This window comes from Columba livia, chromosome 17, assembly GCF_036013475.1.
Source record: "Columba livia isolate bColLiv1 breed racing homer chromosome 17, bColLiv1.pat.W.v2, whole genome shotgun sequence".
Taxonomy (NCBI): Eukaryota; Metazoa; Chordata; class Aves; order Columbiformes; family Columbidae; genus Columba; species Columba livia.
In genome coordinates, this window is record NC_088618.1 from 7,161,218 (window position 1) to 7,180,571 (window position 19,354).

A 19,354-nucleotide genomic window follows, 5' to 3' on the forward strand; every position below is an offset into this window, starting at 1 on the left:
CCTTTTAAATACACCAGATGTGCATGGCAAACATATTTGGCTTCTACATTTAATTTTATAAGCAAAAAAAGGAGGAAATGGGACTGATGTACAACAAACAGCAAGGCACTGCACATCAGCATGCTCTCCCTCCTGTGTTAATGCTTTTGGGAAAGGACAGTATAGATTTAAGGACTTGGGAAAGGATATTCAGCATAGTGTCAAGAGAAGCAGACTTTTAACAGCAATAAATGAAATAAAAGATCTCCCCATCATCAAAGCTGCCAGCCCCTTCTGAAAGAGAAAACTATGACAAGGATACAGAATATTTCACAGGAAGACCAGCACCCCAGCTCAGCTCTGTGGGACAGTATCATTCTCTTCTCCTTCCTCTTCTACAAACACAGGACTATCAAATTGATCGAATTCCACCAGATCCCCCACCTCCTGACTGCCATGCTTTGAACACAGGTAAGGCAGATCTAGGAAGTTTGCTTTAGGAAGACTCAGCCTCTTGCTGCCAAGCTGCCCTGTACTCTGGAAAGTCAGCACTGACTTAGCAGCAAGATCGGATGAAGCCCAGAGAAAAAGATCCAGGAAAATACCCTTTGTGGGTAGCTGTATGATTGACATGAGCATCTCTTCACTTCCAAAATTCTATGATTGGGCTCATTTTGTTTTCCTCAAGTTCACAAGCCAGCTTTAAAGTGAATTTTATGTCCTCTCCTACTTATACAAGAAATACACACCTCCAGCTGATTAGTATCAACCAATTTCCCTAGTTATAACTAAGAGAAATCATTTCAGTAGCATAACTGCATTCACAACAAGAAACTGGCATGTCTTGATATGGTTCATCCCTTAGACTATTCTAAAATGGTCCTTCCTCCTAACTTAATTACTTGGAAGGGACTCTAAGTCCCGCTCCCTCCAGCAAGGCTGAATTTAAAAATACCTCAGTCTGGTCATTCATCAGCTGCACTTCCGGTCCTCTGCGAGGCACAACAGCCTTTTTATCATTCCTGATTAAGTTAGAGGCTTCTTTTAATAGCAGGCAAGAAAGTTTTGTACATTGACCTGATGTTCGATACCCAATTAACATTGATATTCAACAGAAATACACATGAACTCTATTCTTCTTCTCCAATGTTGCTCTGTGGCTTGAACAGCCTCCCAGCCAAAAAAGTAAAATATTTCTACTTCTAAAGCTCGGCAGTTTCCCCGTGGATTGCCCACAGAGAAGTTCAGAGTGAAATGAGCCTTTCTGTATGCCAGAGGAAGAAGAGAAACGTGAGCCCTCCCTTCAGCCATTCTACACAAGACTTGATGAAAATTCAGAACGATACAAACCAAGAAAACTCTTTTAAAATATTGAGGTACACTGTTACTCAATGGAAAAAGCCATGCAGTTCTCTGTATATTTGGTAGAAGCTCAATATTATTTCAGGCCATGAAACGGCTACACTACACATTCCTAGAATTAGTCCTTTTAGAAGTAGAAAGTTACCATTTTTCCCTCTAGAAAAGTGATGTTTCCTTTAGCTGAACTACTTTATGATTGCAATAAAACAGTCCAGGGTGTGGTGACAAACTGTCTAATAATCACCACACCTACAAATGAATGAAGTCAGTGTGTCCCAGCACAGATTAGGTGTGGCCAGATCGGACAAGACCATCATATCCTGTTGTGAATTATCACTTAATAAAAAAAGGCATTAAAGGGGGTGGGGAGGGTTAAGCAGTGCTGAACTTTAAAACAACTCTACATGTACAGTACACAACATGGAACAAGAAGCAGAGAGAAGCATCCATCTGTATGCTTCCATTTGCTTGAGAATGTAAAAAGTTCCTCAAAAAATTCCTTTCCTAAGCATAGAATACACAGACTTTTTCTTCCCTTTTCCTCTTCTTCCACTGTCAAAAGAGATTAGAATACCTTTTCTTTGATGAGATGATTCAACACTTACAGGACTTTGACATTTTGACAAACTACATTAGAGAGAGGACAGCAAGAAATAACTATGAGAAACTACTATGAACCTTCCTGAAGTCAAGGCAATGCTCAGTTTAGTTCAGCTTTGTATGGGAGATCATAATGACATTGACCAAATCCAGTTCTGCTTTTTTCTGGTGAAGCAAAAACTGAGCTCCAGACATGCAGGAGGTTCTACTGAAAATCCCACGACTCTCAACTCCATTGTGGCTTGGCACCTCACAGAACACTGGGCTTCATTCTGAAACTTTTCTTTCCCATAAAACAAAAGCAAATTTGGAAACGTTCAGAATTGTCCTATGGTAGAACTATCCTCCCCTAACTGTTCATCTAGCTAGAGTTCCAACAATCAAAATGTGAACTCTTTAACCATATTTATACAGAAAAACTAAACAAGACTCCTACAAGAGCAAGCATGATTTAAAGATCATGACTGTTTCACAACCGGCATTCTTAGTGTAAATGTTCTTTTTTTCAGTATCATAACATTTTTCATATGTTTACACTCAAATCAATGTAATAGTGTCAATTTTAAGTGTCAACTTTGAGGGATTGCTTAGAGCAACAATTATCTTTCAGAATAAATGGTTCAAACATTTCCCTCTGTCCTTTGGGGACACACAAGCTTTAAGCACATGGTTTGTTGCTCATGCAAAGGGGAGACACAGAGGCGACAGCCGTCAGTACAGACAGAAACCCGCAGTTCTCAGAATGCAAACCGACAAATGTGAGAATGTAAAGAACTCTAAATACCAAACAATTTAATTACTTGTCTTCCCAAGCTCGCTCTTGCAATAGAATAAAGAAATGTTGATTATACTATTCCAGACTGGAGCAGTAACCGCTTTCCCAGCTGCGTGCCCTCCCATCCCACTCCTGTCCACCCGTCCCACTGCTGCCACCAGCCCTCATTTGATTCTTGCAGGAAGAAAGTAACTTTCTTAATCACCTTTAGAAACCAGAATGTCATCAAAACCAAAACGTTACCAAATTTTTAACCTATTTAGCCTTCTCTCACACTATATTTTTAATTCTAAACCCCCTTCTGAATTAAAACAAGAAGTTATTTATCCTTATCTCACAGCCTAAGAGACAGACAGTTTGGCTTTTTTTTTGCTAAGCCTTAGTTAAAAACACTAGAGGGGGGGGAAAAAAAGATACCTTAAATCTGTGCAGTCGGACTTTTAGGACACAATATCCCCCTTGTTTCTTGTGCTACAAAATCATGGTGATTACTCCTTCCCTCCCTTCCATCAGGGATTGATTTATTTAGTAGATGAATAGCTTTGCATGCAAGAATTTGAAACCCCAGTTATTTCTGTCTCAAATAGTTGCTATGCTTGTAATTATGTCAAACAGTAATAATTACTTTCACCCAATCTATATGAAGTTATAAAAGAAAAAAAAAATGAACTCAAATCCATAAACCCATAACTTATAAAGTCATAAAGGATTGTGAAAGAGTAAAACTTGTGAAATATTAAACATTCCTGTAGAATGCAAGGAGTCCTAAGGTTTTATTCTTAAAATATAAGACTTAAATTTATGATAGTACTTACTGCTTAATACATCATACAATCCCCTTCTTTAGAAGAGAGAGATGGAACTATCCAACTTAGTCTTGCAGAAATGTGACCACAACAAACTGAAACCCATAATTCTATTTGTAAAAATAGGCTGTGTCTAAGATTAATTGACTTTACCATAATTCCTGGGGGAAGAAGAATTTTTCCTAATATTTCTGCATGCAGTAACATCTCTTACTCTCAGCTGTGATGATTTTAACAATAAAGAGAAAAAATACACTGAAACAACCCAGAGCAATCCAAGGCAAACCAAATTTCTTAATAACCTTTAAGTTCTTCCACTTTATATCTATATTACTGGATTTCTCACCTTCCTCAAACTAATAATTGACTGAGGAAAACCAGCCCCAAGCCCAGCTCTTGCTTTTGCAACTTGACACTGAAAGTTCATATTCATCATTGTATTTTTGAAAAACATTGAAGTGACAATCCTGGCATAAAGGCAAGCGCTCAGAAAATTGGACTGCTGGAATAAAACTGTCCATGAATCTTTAAAGTCACTTGCATGTAACAAGAAGGCCAAATTTAATCTCTTCATTGCCTATATTCCCTAAAGGGCTGCTGCTACTTGAAGCATGCTCACTGAGCAGGTAGCTCTTAAGTATTTCTTTTCCTTGTACTCCGTCAACGTGTGGCCTCAGGCCATATTTGCTGCATGCTACGCACATTCTGTACTCAATAGAGAATTGTTCTCCTTCTGGGATGCTCTGTTATAATTAAGTTCATATGAATGTTTTGCTAACATTAGCGTTTATCATTATAACACTCTAGGAGTTGTTATAACCTCACCATCTTAGTCTGATTTTGCAGATGGGAACCCAAAACGTTGTGTGGCCTCAGAAGCAGACTTTCCAGCGACCCTGGGATTTTGCAGTCAGTGAAAGCTGCAATGCAAACGTAACACGATGTTCATAGTGTTCAGAGCTAAAAGTCTCACATATATTACACTGCTCTCCCAAAAAACAAGACAGCAATCACACATTGATCTGAAAACAGCTCCCCTAGCTACTTTCAGGCTCTTCGCCTCAAGCTCCTCGCCCCCAAAGCCTTGCTCCCTAATCGCCCACTGCAGAAGCACTGGGAAAAGACACGAGGAAATGTTTTTGCTCTTGTTTCTGACAGCAGCAAGATCCAAAGCTGGGTAAGGAGCAACATTTGAAAGTGCCCTCCCTACCCCATGTCTCCTTCACAGTGTCCAGACCTGCCAGCCCAGGCCAGGGCCAGCAGCCCACGCTCCACCAGGGTGAAGCATTAAGAGTCAGGCACCAAATACAAACCCCACTGCTCTTTGTAGAGACTTAAAACCTTGGCCAAGCTTAGGAAGATCTTCACAAGGACAGAAAAAGCCCAGCGCACAAGCCAATCTGTTGTCCCATTTCAAGTCCCTAAGGTTTGCTCTATCTGAACTTCAAGTTTCTGAGAGGCAAAACATTTTTTCTTAACATCATTCTGGTTTAGCATAAGCACACACAAAATTCCTCAGCGTGAAGAATATTTCTTGACCCAAATGCCTAGTTTCACAGAATTAAAAACTAAGGTCTTATAATGGAAGTGTTGGGGATAATTACGATTAAGGTAGCTTGCCACTGCAACCTGTAATTTAAATGACAAAACAGTAATTTAATGCACAAGGGAGGCTCAGGGCATAGTTTCACAAAAACTCTGTGCCAACGCCAGTGGCAACCGCAGAGAGCGCAGTCCAGCCCTCTGTGCTACTGGTTACACAGCAAACTGAACCGGGGAAACCCCTCTGGATGAAAACCAGCTCCACTTTGCCACAGGAGACCAGTGCTCACACAAGCCAGGAGCAGAGGCCCACGACAAGGGTTTAGTGGCGTTTTCAGAAGCAGCAGAGGGTAAGCCAGCTTCTGCCACATTAAACAACCTCCAACAACCATTACAGCTTTTAGGAATTTCAGTCCTTACTTCTGTCTTCAACACACACAGGTTTGTAACTGTTCTTGAAGTCTCGCTTTGCCATGTTTTCCTCCTATTCACACAGTGGCGGGGAAATATTAGAAGAAGAATAGACTGTAATTTATTTGTTCAATTTCCCTGCATTTGGAAGCTTTTCTCACAGAAACAAGGAAAGCAAGTTTAAGAGACAGGAAAGACTGACTGAGAGCTGCAAAAGCATCTGAAAGTACTTGCTTTTAACTACATTACAACTATGTTTTAAATCCAGCATCCCAAAGCTGGGCAGCCCTCTACAAGCCTTTGTGTCAACACAGAAGGCTCCAATTTGGACAGGTGATCTGCTCTACTTTGACAGAGCAAAAAAGAGAAAAGCTAAAAAAAGTAAATGTTTTATGTTTCACAAAACTGGCAAGCTCTTTATTTTAATTAAAAATATGCAGAGCAATAGTCACTCTTCTAGATACACATGGCATTGCCTTAATTAAACCAGTTGGTTCTTTCCACAGCAATCAATGAAAACCATTTTCATTGATTAACCCAACAGCATCCTGGCTCTTAAAGAGTTTCGTATAACACTGAAGCACTGAGCAGTACACATGGGAGAAGAAAAACCACAGGTTTTCCATCCGTGGAGAGCAATTATTTAATTTGAAGTTCTATTTGCTTTCCAAACAAGGCCCTGCTGAAAATAACTATGGGCCATAATATTTTTTGTTGTTGTTTTCAAAAGAACACTTGGCACAAGTGCTTATCAAGCCAAGTACTTGCTCCCTTTCACCACAAAGCAGATAGAAGAACAAAGTTCCAGCCAAGTAAATTGCATTTTTCATTAAGAACATAACTTTTTGAGGATGTGCATTTTGAAATTTTGTAACTAGAATATAAGTGTCATGCAGTACACATTAGTGACTGAAGAAGCTACAAATTACAGCATGGGAATCCCTAGTTCTGGTCTGCATCCATACTAGCACCCACTTCAGAAGCTTAGTTGTTCACACAGCCAGAGGAATGAGACCGGTTATCATCATACTGCAGTTTATCACTTATGTTTTCTTTGTTGTGCTACAGATGAAAGAAAACAGGCCAGATATTAAAAAAAAGAATTAATTGTTCTATACATATTGGCTGTTCAGTTACGGACCAGGTATGCAAAAAAACCCTATACTGTAACTAGATCTCTTCTTTGTATTAAATATCAGTATCATGACAACTTCAGTCCTTTGCATTATTTATTCAAGACTTCATAATTCTTTCAGGATGACACAAAGAAACACACCAGTTCCACTAAAATTCCAAATACTCCTTTGCACTACGCTAAATCAATAAAATCGCTTGTCCAGAGAAAGAACTGAAGTCAGCAAGAGATGCATGAGAGTCACTTATTTTTTCTAATGTGTTTTAAAAAAGCTTATACAGGCCAGACTTTTTATATAGCTTGGCACATGTGTAAAACACGTGTAAGCCTTTGGATCTGAATTTTGATTAGCCTCTTCGTTTGGACCTCTGACACAGTCCACCTCTCTCTGCTCACCCTGCATTATATTTCTCCCCAGAAACAAAACAGGACAGGCTCTCTCTTGCTGCCCAAGGACTTTAAATAAAGGTCTGTAAGGCATCATTCCCGGGGAGCAAAGTCTCCCTGCCAGCCCCCTGAGCACCTTTCTGAAACTGCCAATGCCAAATGAACCCTGAGAACAGCGAGCAAAGCACTCAGATTCACCTTACCTCTCACTCCTCCTCCCTCCTATGCAAGTTTGCCCTGTAAACCAGCAAAAAGAACTGGTATGAGGAATAGCACTGCTTGTCAGCTCATCAAAAGAACATAGATTAAATACCAAATGGTCATTTGGGCCTTACCTGTGTAAGTAAAAACCACTTCAGTGAACAGCAGGGATAGTTCAAGGCATCCCAGGATGAGACAGCAGCCTTGACAATTGCCAGGTGCTCAAAAAAGGCCAGATGCCTGAAGTGGAGCTGGGTACACAAGGGTCACGTCTGGCTGCTTCAGGAAGCTGCAATTTCTGCTTATAATAGAATAATTTTCAGGTGCCGATGAGTCATCTGTCCGCAGTGCTGCCCTCCCTTCCAGCAGGTGTGCCCGGCCATCGGCCTGTGCCTCGGAGAAGCTGCTGCTCTCTAAGTAATTTCAGCATGTAAAAAGGCAAGTAAGGAGTCGAATATGGAAGACAAGCCCTTTGCACTGTACAGCTGATCACTGTAAAGCCCCAACCAGACAGTGGCTATTAAAGGCCGCTAGTACACACACACAAGGACATTCCCTGTGCAAAAAACCAAAACTGCTTCAATAAAAACAGGAATGTTCTTCGAAAGCAAAGGATGAGTTTGCTCCAGCAGGATTTTTATGCTTTGCTAACAAGTTATTGAATGAGCCAACTAGACTTGCTACATCCAATTTGGACTTCAAATATTCAATATATTCCTGGCAACAGCTCCCCCATGTACTGAAAGAGCTACTGCTTCAGCAGATATTGGTTCCAGCTACAATTCAAAAAAGTAGTTCCTTAAAATGCTGTCATTGTATGAGAATAGTGTTTTCAAACACCTGTAAATAATTTAGAGTGCCTAAATTCTGTTGACATTCAGAAGCATTTAACTACTAATCATATTAAGCAGGGCTGGCCAACACACTGACAGAAAGGTTATTCTATACCCCAAATCAATTCTCTTCTCCATCCAACCTTAAGAGTTCATTACTAATATTAGCTTTTTGACTGCATGCGATTTAAAAGTGAACATAAAATAGGCACTTTTCAGGGGCACAGTGGAAAACCTTGCCATTCAGTTCCTTCCAACGTGCACTGAAGCAAACATTTCCATGCTCTGTCTACACTAAATGCACCACCAGCATCTATCCACTGCAATAAAGCTTCTGCAGGGGGTTTGTAGATTTAGAGCATGGGAAGAGAATGCCAGCTTTTCCGTATCACCCCATTTCAGGGAGAAAGAGCTGACAAGTCCAATGGTCTGAGCCTGGATAGAAAAGGGAGAGTGAGCACCAACTCCTTGCAAGCCACGAGTAACTTGAGGCAGGGCGATATTCACACATGCAGTGGGAGTAGATGTGGCAAACTGGCTTTTTAAACCATTTGGGAACCCCCTGTGACTTTGAGCAGCAAGTTTGACCCAAATGACTCCAATCCTTCACTATCAAGATTTTCTGTTCAATGTTAAGCATAATTCTTGCATTTCACAATAAACTTTTATTTTATTTTTGGCTTCAATATCTTTCTCCCTGCTATGGAAGACATTTCCATCAAAAAGTGCACTTTCCAAAACTCTCTTCCAGTTAATGAAGCCATTGTGCATCAGGTGAAATGCACTTCCTTTCGGAAAAGACAAAGCGTGAAGAATAAGAGATTAAAACCACTGCATTTGAGTGGGTAGAAAGCCTGTCAGCATGCTGAAGAGCAGCTTATACCTCACTTAAATCTGCTCCAGGCGCTCACAGCAGAGTTATAACTCCAGTCCAATGTAAATAACACTATTCTCATATACCTGGGTTTCTAAAACATTAACCAGATTTCAAAGTTGACCTGGAATGCGTGCTTCACAGGTAGTCGGCAAATTAAAATGGTTTCCCATGAAGTCATCAAGCTTAAATACAGAGGACCTAATATAAATGGTGATGTTCACAGCACAGACCTGGTGTTGATAAATCTGACTACCGCACAAGTAAATGAATGCCACAGTAACTAGGATATGCTGAGGAACAACTCCCGCTCAAGCTTAGCTTAGGTGGCATTAAATAGGCAGTTTCTCATGGCATTAACTGTAGTGCAAGCCAGTCTGACATAAATACATATTTAGAGAGCATCAGCTTTTTCTATCCAGCCATGAGGCACTGGAATCTTAGAGAGGAGCCTCAGCTCATTAGACTGTGCTATAAACATATTTCCAGCAGTCTGGATACTGTACCAAAATAAACAGAGGCATTAAAAGCAGTTCTCTGGTATTTTTAAAGGGGCCCAGGAAGGGCAGTCAATTGGGTTTACACTCAATGTGGTTTTTCTAATTATAGAGGGAGGTGATCTGAGAACTCCTCTATATTAAGATGAAACAACAGATTTCATGAGCAGATGAACAAATGCCTCCCATGGATACGCATCCTGAATCGTTCTGTAACATCAACCACACTCGAGCAATCGCTGCTCATACTCTTTACATTTTCCTTTGTATATTGCCTCTGTATACATAAATAGATATATCAAAGCCTTCTCTACATCCTCCGTCAGACTATTACCTCATAACCCTGAAGAAACTCTTCTTCCATTTTCCCTTCATGTTCCCCTGCCAGGCAAACAAGAGAAATCATACCTGAGACCTGGCTGAGCAGTTTTCCAACGTGGATGGAGATCTGTGCAGATGTAAGTTTTGAGTTCACATGAAAGCTATTCCCTCAACAGCGCAATAATCCATGGTTTCTTTTCTGTGCTCACATGGACACATGCCACCTCCATTCTGGCCACGCAAAACACACTGCCGTCACACCTACTGAGTTTAATGCATAACAGTGTCATCTCTTGACAGGTGTAGCTACAAGCAAAGGCAATTATGATGGAATTCTTCAGGCTGGGAAAAGAAAACACTGTGAACTAGGCTGAAACTTCAGTATTTCTGCTCTGGAAACTCCATTCTTCACAGCTTTTGACCCAGTCACTCTTATTGACATTGACAGAAGATGATTATTCCTCCTTTTCCCTTATTGTGTACTCTCTTCTCCAGTAATACGGTACAACTGCAAAGTTATTCAAACATACCACTGGAAAACTCTGGTGAAAGTTTCATATCTTGTCCCTTTACTACATGGACGCCAGTGTGTGGGGCCTCTACATCTTTAAACCTCTTCCTGCCCCTCGAGGAGAAGCAGATACCCTCTGGAAAACTCCTTCTAAAAATCGCAGCCCTGTAACCAAAACCCAAAACTACTAAAAACCAAGTAGTTCATATGCAGAAAAAAATGAACAAAATTAATTTTCCTCACAACGTGTTGGACTGACCTCGGTGGTGCAACTGGGGATGATGAAGGTCAAAAGGACTTACTTCGTTCTTGTCACAATCATTACTTTGTCAAGGTCTCCTTTTCCTGTGATATAGATTCACATCCATGTAGAAGTGCTGGAACATCTACATAGAAATGTCTATTTTTGTGGGGTTTGGGTTTACGAGGTGAGGAGCTGGCGGGGGGCTGATCCGTGAGGAGAGGCCGGGGCTGCCCCACACCGGACACGGCCAGTTCCCGCCAGTTCCAACGGCGGAGACACCCCTGGGGTATTACATTTAAAGAAAGGGCAGAACAGCACAGGGAGTGAGGAAAAGTGTGAGGATCAGCCCTGCGAGCACCCAGGTCAGAGCGGGGAGATCCCATGGTGGATAATTGCTGAAGGAAATGCGGCCGGAGGAGGGGACCCCACACAGAGCAGGTCTCCTGACAGGAACTGCTATTTAGAGTATTTTAAATTGCTGTTGGCCACAAAACGAACAATAGTAAGAAAAAACCACACAACATTGCTGTACCTAAGTGCCATGTTCCCATGATATATGGAACAGCGTCATATGCTGCAATAAAATGTTTTAGCTAATCATTTCTTGTCTTTTTGGCACTCTGCTGACACACTTTAAGAAGTGTTAATTATAAAAAAAAAAAAATCAAATTGACACTACAAATTGCAGAGACTTGTGCCCTACAAACAGCCTCTTCTGAGCGTTAATTTGTGGAGCTGGAGCTCCGCCAGCTCCCAGGGAATCTGAGGAGCAGAGATTGGCACTTTATTTCCAGATACACATTTATAATATAACGCACCTGAAACCTCGTGGTATCCACATGGAAACATACTTTTCGGATTATTGTCACATTGTGGGAGAACGACAAAGAACACTGGACCAGCCATAGCTCTAGAACATAAATAGTTTTAACATTTTTTATATTTATAAATAAAATAGGCCATGACAAGAGACTTCAACATGCACTAGTTTCCCCTTAGGGATTCTGATTTTCTTTTTCTTTCTATTTTCTTTGATTTGAAATAAATAATTTTAGATTTCAAATACATAACAGCATTTTAAGTGTGTCCAGTGCAGCAGCCATCTTGTGCTCATTTATTGATTATATCTTTAGGAGGCTATTTCCAAGGTACAGTTAAATAAGCACAAAAAGAAAGCTAATGTGCGTGTTGAAACTGAAGTAACATAATCAGCCAGTAGGACCAACTGCCCTCCAAGGGATTTAAAGCAAGCATGCGGTCACTTGAACACCCAGGAATAATCAGTCTGCAGTGAGATTTTAATTGGCATGTCAGGAGATGTGAATCATGTTCTAGCTTTAGATGGGCTTCATCCTACCTGTGTAATTCTTACACAGTTTCATCCAGTTATTTAGGCAGGCGTACTAAGAAAATTGAGATAGGAACTAAGAGGAGAAGTCTGAATTAGATGCAGTCTTTTTAATTAACTATCATAAAATGTGTAAACTCTTTTTTAAATCAAAAAAAAACCCAAACCTAAATCACAGTATATCATTCCTTGCTCCGAAGAAACATCTTCCAAAAGAAGAGGCCAAACTGGGACTAGAAGATAGAATGTATATTAAAACCTTAAGTTTTCTAACTGAAGAGTTGGCAGGACTTGCCTGCCCAGGGGAGCGAATCCCCCATCAGCCATGCAGCCATCCACCCATCGCACAGTGCGGGCTTGAAGACATCTCACAAGATACACAACAGCAGAAGCAGCCCAGCTGAAAAGTATTTCTAGGGGAACCAAGAAGAAAACTGGCAAGAAAAGACACTTTTTAAAATGCCAAGTAGATATTACACTCAAAATAGCTTTTTCTCATTTCCAAAGCAGTTGAAGCGAGACAAATAAATAATGCTACTCTGAAAGACGCAAACAAAAGCATGAAACGTATTCATCACCAAAAAAAAGCAGGATTGAATGCATCACTATGCTCTTGTGTTCACAAGGGGACAACGTAACTGGCAAATCGCTACACAGCTCTGACCAGACCCAACCCTGCCTGCTTTTCTGGGTGAAGTAAAGTCGGACTGAGAATACAGAACTTTTGACTGGGGAACAAGATAGAAATGCTGGTCAGCCTCTTTGGAGTGGATACCAAGTGTGTGAGAGTCACAATAAAGACAGTGACCCACTGAGAGCACCTACAGTTTCCATACAGGAAAATCATTGCATCAACCCATAAAAGCGACTCCAGCTCAACAGATGGGACTCAATTTTCAATTGCATCTCATAACCCTGAATCCCTTTTCTCTACTCTGGCATTTCAGAAGAAAGTAAACAAGCAGTGGATCAACCTATATGTGTGTATTGGACAAAAAGCCTTGTTCACCTGAACTGACTGATCTGGAGATCACCTGTCAAGATGGACTGAGAACAACAAAAAAAACCCCAGCATGAGAGCCAGACAAGAGGGAGCCAGATAGCCCAAGAAGACCCAGAGTGACTGTAAAGACCACTCTGAAGTTAGATAGGAAATGTAAGATCTGTTGTCTAAAGGGGTTAGTGCTTACTCCAGATCTGTGCCTCTCCTTGAGATGGAGAGTGGCTGTAAGTAGTTGCTTATGATGCTTAAAACCCCTGCACTTCTCCATGGCTTCTGAAGGAGTAAACCCTGCACTCAGGTTCTGCTGGAAGTCACGGGTCACAGCAGTGGTCTGCAAGAGCGGGTACACAGTTTGGGATCAACGCAAGTCCTGGGGCCAGATACTACAAAGGGTAAAGAGTCAGAAGGAAATGATATGTGAAGAAAATGTGCGTCTGGCAACCACCTTCTTCAGGAGCTGTCTGGGGCCCAAAATTCACCGACCTCCAGCATCCGCCAAGGGAAGAACTAAAAACAAAAACCAAAAAACCCTAGATAGTAAATGGAGAGACAAGAGCTCACTCGGAAGTGCATTTCTGTTTTAGCAGATATGAATTATAAAATGAACACAACAGGCTAGAGAAGGAATCATTAATTTTTCAGTTCTTGAACCGCAGATACCATGATTAGCTCTATCCCACTAGCTTTTGTAATACAATGCAAGAAAAATTTGGCAAAAGTAATTAGCCATTGTTCAATGACATACAAATTAAAGTTTAAAGACTACAGTGTTACCATTAAACTTTTAAAGACAGACAATGAAGCTTTAGTACATGTATCTCCATATTCATATATTCATGCAGATTTAAGTGTTAAAGAAACAAAAAAGTCTTGTTGCATGATGGTCCCTTGCATTTGGGGATGGCCCAAACTGACATTAGGTGGAGAAGAAACTCTACAATAAACCATATCTTCAGAAGCTTTCCCTGAAAGAACGGTCACCACTGAGTCCTGGGCTGACACAGCGCAAGTCTGAAGTTGGCACATACACGTGAAACTTCTTAAACACCAAGACAGCAGTGGTCCAGTGCCTCTCACACCAGAGCCCAGGCATTAGGTGGCCCTAATAATACTACTAACACAAAATTATTTTAAAATGCATACACATACATATACACACCAGCATTTTTCCAGGTTGTGTCTTTTATGGCCATGCCCTCTGAGTGAGTCATGGTGTCTCCTGGGCAGCTCCCAAATGAGAATCACACATGGCCCTGTGTAGGGCAGGATGGGTCCCAAGAAGGCGTCTGAACACACTCAAAGCTTCCGACCAGAAAGGGCCCAAATGGGAAACAAAACATCACTATGCTATATTTTATCTGGTCTTCTTCAGCTCAAGCATTAGAGAAGGAAAGCAGATGTTTCCCAACCTGTTGAAAACATCATTTATCATCATAATCAGGGCCAGATTCACTATGACATGTAAGACCTCGTATCTCATAACCACTGCAATCTGTCAAATGCCATTTTCTGAAAACACACAAAGATGACAAGAGCAGAACCATCCCACGTCAAGCAACCGACCCTCTTGTTATTACAAAGAAACTCTGTCCATCTGTCCTCCTCTACCCTACCCCAGCTTCTTGAGTGCATTGCTCATGTAGCCAGGCTTTTATTTCAAAATTTAACTTTTGAAATGGATGTATTATGGAAGGTGAGGGTACCTTCTCAGCTGAGCTCTGCAAAGAGGAGTTGAGGTGGTCCTTGCAGTTTATTTTCTGATAGAGTTCTGTGTCTGGAAATGGACTAGAAGTTTTGTTTCACAATTTAATAAAAATCACATTGACTTAATGGCCACACCCAGCAACTTCTATTATTTTGGTCTTGCATTGTCTTTGCACTTTGACGTTTCTGTGGCGAATATTAATCCCCTTGGCTGCTGCAGATGCTACAACTTCTGTACAGGAATTAGGAGTTACGTCAGCAGATGCACTGTTTTCACATCTCCTTCTGTTCGATTCGGACTATGTATCAGGAAGCAGCCATTTCATATTCCCCTTCCTACAGAATGATCAAAACTTGGCCATTTGAAAAAGAAATTCCAGTGCTTGTTGATGCTTTTATTGGTTTTACCACAAAGACTTGTTAGCCATTTACACCAAATGTGATAACGTGCACACCCAGCCTCCTTGTGCACTGATCAACTTAAAAGCTATAGACAGAGGCTGTCACTTCACACAATGTTCTTTTAAAATGCACAGTATGAAATCTTTCTTGAGAGCTGTGTTACTGCACACGCTTGTACTTGGCTTTTTGCAGAGTAATTAGCCTATGGTGTAAATAGAGTTAATGAATATGATGAAAAGTAATGATCCTGTGAATTAGGATACTAAATTATAACTACATTCTATAACTGATATATATTATACCAACCTACAGCTGAAGATGGGCAAGAAATAGAATTGATTTGGAGGTAGAGACCAGAATAACATTTCTCATCCACTAAAATTTGTGACAGTAGTGAATTCCAGTTGTCACCTAGATCACAGTGCAGAAAGGAGACAAGATTCTTTAACAGAAATGCACATATACAGAAGAGAGTTCATGCCTTTGGGGTCTTGCGAATCAGTTTTAACCAAGGCAACATCAGGACTGCATGTCACATAATAACCAAAGAAAATCAGTCCTGTCAGCCAAATCCCAACCCCATCCCAGAGATCTGTGTGAGCCACAGATGTAAAGCACAAAGACAGAGCTAATATCTGTACAACTCCTAAAACTGAACCCAGATTGCCAACTTGAACCACAAACCTCCATCTACATTCAATGAGTGATCGGTTAGAAAAGTAATGTGCTTCCCTGTGGCCAGGTAATAAGGCAAGGCCTGCAGCAAGATCTTCAAAGAGAAAAGAATACCCTATGTATGTACCATACAAGGAAGAAATGAGAAGATGATAATTTTTAAATTAATAAAGAAAAATTCCCAAGTTCCTAGAGTAACTGGTCAAAGTGACAGCTCTGACCACATGAAGATGATTACACAGACACCCCCGAGTCCCTGTTCCACCGCTGCGCTTTGGGATATTGCAGGAGAAGCCAAGTTACCAGGGGTTCCAGAGGGAGGTCTCTGGGCAGCACAAACCCCACGGAGGGCGAGCGCACCCACCTACACAACCGATGGCTCCTGTCACTTGGAGCTGAGACACTACATCATCAAATTCTGGGTTTAGTAAAACACAGGCGGTGGTTCAGCAGGCTGCTGACAGCAGACAAGGGTTAACCACTGGCGCTCAGCATTATTAGATCATAACACATCTGGAGAGTCTTATTGCTAGGGCAAACATTCATCTTCAGAGAAAGCTAAACATGCAAAATGAGATCTCAGGAGGAAAAAAATAAATGAAAGGGAAGTTATACACCATGAAAATAATCCCAAATAACTTCTGAAACTGAACTGGCTGAAAAGAGGGAGAGGAAGTGTTTCTCCATAAGAAAATACCTGCCTCTCCCAGTTGACTGGGATCGGGGAGACAGAAGAGTTTTAAGCTGAACCTTTCCATGTTGAAGCATTTCTGTGATTGACCCAAGTTTAAATTAAAATGATGCTTGTTTATAGAAATGCCCAAGCTTTCCTTATTCCCAGCACTGTATTTAAATTGTGTTGATATAGATATTACACTGGATTATTTCCCTGAAGACATGAAAGAGAGCTAACCTAAATGGCAATTTAGTTTTAAGAATCCTGGGAGAGTAAGGCTTTGTCTGACTTTATTTATGAAAGCCCTTATATATTTAAGTAGTTTCAAGTTCGCTTTGTTAGGCTCCATCTTAAAAAGTAATTTGTTCGTTTAAGAATATTCTGCAATTAGTTTAGTCTGAGTGCGTACAGGAGTTTTCTGTAGAGTAGAAGTTTCGAAGCAGCACATACAAACTTTATTTCTGTGGGAATTACTGAGTAGTCAGCTTCTATGAATGCCTCCTTTCATCAAAAAATGACATAATTTTATATGTGACCGGACAAAAACCTGTACTTCATGTATTCCCACCTTCCTATTGCTTGCCTTGCTCCATTGAGCTTGTTGTCCTCTTGCAACACAGGACAGCATTTCCTAGTTTTGTGACTTTATACAGTATTAAAGTACATAATAAAATGGTGCACATGTACACTGGAAACAGCTGCTTTGGTGTTTAGATCTAAAATTCAAGAGGTCTTTTTTCTGCACCTGGCTGCACTGTCCTTCGTTACTGGATGATCGCAACACACAGCGGCAGAGTACAGATATTTCATAAGGATTTCACATGTAAAATCCACAAATTCTGCGTTTACACTTTCACAAACAGAAAACCATGGTAACCACTGCAATATATTGATGTATGACTTACTGTACCATTTATTCCATAATATCCATCCTGAGAAAAACAAAGAGCCAGGTACCCACTATCGCCTGCATAACAGGTTTACAGCTCAGGATTCTGGGCACTTTGGACAGCTTTGGAACAAGTCTAGCTAAATTGCATTAGTAATTGCAGAAGAACAAGCAGTGACTAATTAAATCCTCTTTCTGGATACAGATTACTGGCTGAAGATTTATATAGTATGCAGTATGCTGTGGTGTACTCATTTGAATTAATTACTGCAATCACCAAGCAAGGATCCCCAAAACTGTTTCTCCTACGATAAAACAGGATCTAGGCTAACTAGGGTTTTCCAGTCCACGGTGTTCTTTGCAAAAGAAAAATACAGAATTTCCGTTAAAAACGGCAGCATTATTGTTCCAGGCCCCATGCTTCTTCCTTTCAATTTCATTAGCAGCTCTCACTGACAAATGATCAACTAACAGTAGCTCTGTAACAGGGCACCCAAACTGAACGTTACTTTTGGATTAGTGAGAAAAGTCTCCTATCAAATCAAAGGACGGTAAATCAATGCTCCACTTTTGCACCGGTTACACTCTCCAGTATGCATCTGTTTCATGCTCTAAATTGGCTTATACCACTTTATTACTGTATTCCAAACATCTCCTAATACAAGATAAACAAAACTCATAGTTTCCCTTTGTAGGCCTTGAAAAGTTTCCCTGTAGCTTATACACTAATAAGGTAAGAACAGAAAGCCTGTTCTAGGTCGTCTTTGACAGGTTCCACACAGATCCCCACACCACGGGCTCCTGCAGCTGATTTCAGCTAAAAAACACCTAGTAACAGAACAAGTTGTTTACACAAAATTGTAAGTTCATAACTAGCAGTTGTCCCAGATAATGAACCTCAAAACCCAGACCTCCAAGGTCACCAAGTTTATCTGGCTCTCAATGTATTTGTTTTGAACAGTAGCATCCCTTAGTTCATGCTATTAACAAACCAATTGAGTTCCCATGTTGTTTGAACAGTTTTGGAGGGACTGCTTCTATTTATAAAAGGATACATGTGTGGCATACATGGACAAACTTGGACAGTATTTAAATTAGCATCTTAAGCAAAAATAGAAAAGTTGCTTGTATATTCATGTGCCAAGGCTGAGAGGTCCACCCTGATCTAATTGAGACTCATTTCTATTTCCATACATCCTTAATTTCCTCATTAGGAAAACCAGGAGGTTGCTACTGGCAGAAGTCACCCACTGAGTCCAGCTGTGGACGGCCCACAAACAGGAATAACTTTCACTGCATTAGCTCTTTTGCCTTTAAAATTACATCTACAGTGAGTGGTGAAACACCACTGAGGGCTGCATGCGGATATCTGTGCAGCCCGCAGCTGGAGATGTCTATATTTACTACCATCAACAACGATGATTCTCCTTTTCCCTCTCCCAAGATACAAGAAGAACAAATATTCCTGTTGATAATAAACATTGGGTTTTTCTTTTTCCTAAATGAATGAATTTCGATAGCTTTCAGAAGTGTCCTATATTGACAGCTTTACCAGTCCCCCTGGAAGCAAAAAAGATAGAATCAACTGGTTAAAAACAGTAAAACTGAGCTGTCTTCCATGGGGGAAAAAAAAGACTTTTCACACTTGAGTTCAATGGACTTTCCTGTTGAGATTGCCCGTCTTTTTATCTTGCACGACATGTTTGTCTAGATTCTCTCTTTACAAAAATTATATACCAAGATGAAATTTCCACAGCTTTAAATGACATTTCTTTGTCATAAATATTTTTCAGAAGCTGACAGACATGACAACCGAGATGACCCAGGTCAACCTGGCAAGTCTCACCTTATCAGGATCGCAAGCAGAGTGGACAGGGAGAACCTGCCACTAAAGAGGCATTTAAGATGGAAAATGCTAAGATAACTCAGGAGGCTAAACTGCACTACTTGAAATCAGTGTTAGTGTGTCAAGTCTATTTTGAAATTCACCTGATTGAACTGCTACACACTTTTTGCACACGTTTTTCCTCCATATAGTGTCATCTGCATGGCTGTCAGTGAATGCATACTTTGTGAAGCTGGTCCCTTATCAGTTCAGCAATTAAAATCACATTTGATCATTTGTTCTGACTGAAATCAGAACACTGAGCTGGCAGAAGTGAACATCTGGAACTGGAGT

General features: G+C 40.7%; 1 protein-coding gene across 7 annotated transcripts in view; it reads right to left on the minus strand.

Moving 5' to 3' along the window:
- The window catches only part of ZDHHC8 (zinc finger DHHC-type palmitoyltransferase 8), a 100,834-nt gene that overhangs the window by 77,406 nt on the left and 4,074 nt on the right, over window positions 1–19,354 (minus strand). Inside the window, exons 1-2 of one of the 7 annotated variants that reach the window (XM_065033049.1) lie at window positions 7,333–12,366; window positions 7,201–7,234 (exon numbers count right to left, since the gene is read on the minus strand). The exons of 4 other annotated variants lie outside the window; for them this stretch is intronic. The gene's annotated coding sequence lies outside the window, so the exon portion shown is untranslated. Of the gene's footprint in view, window positions 1–4,347; window positions 7,172–7,200; window positions 7,235–7,332; window positions 12,367–19,354 lie in introns of those variants that run through there. 2 more of the 7 variants (XM_065033051.1, XM_021284812.2) reach the window with 2 other exon arrangements.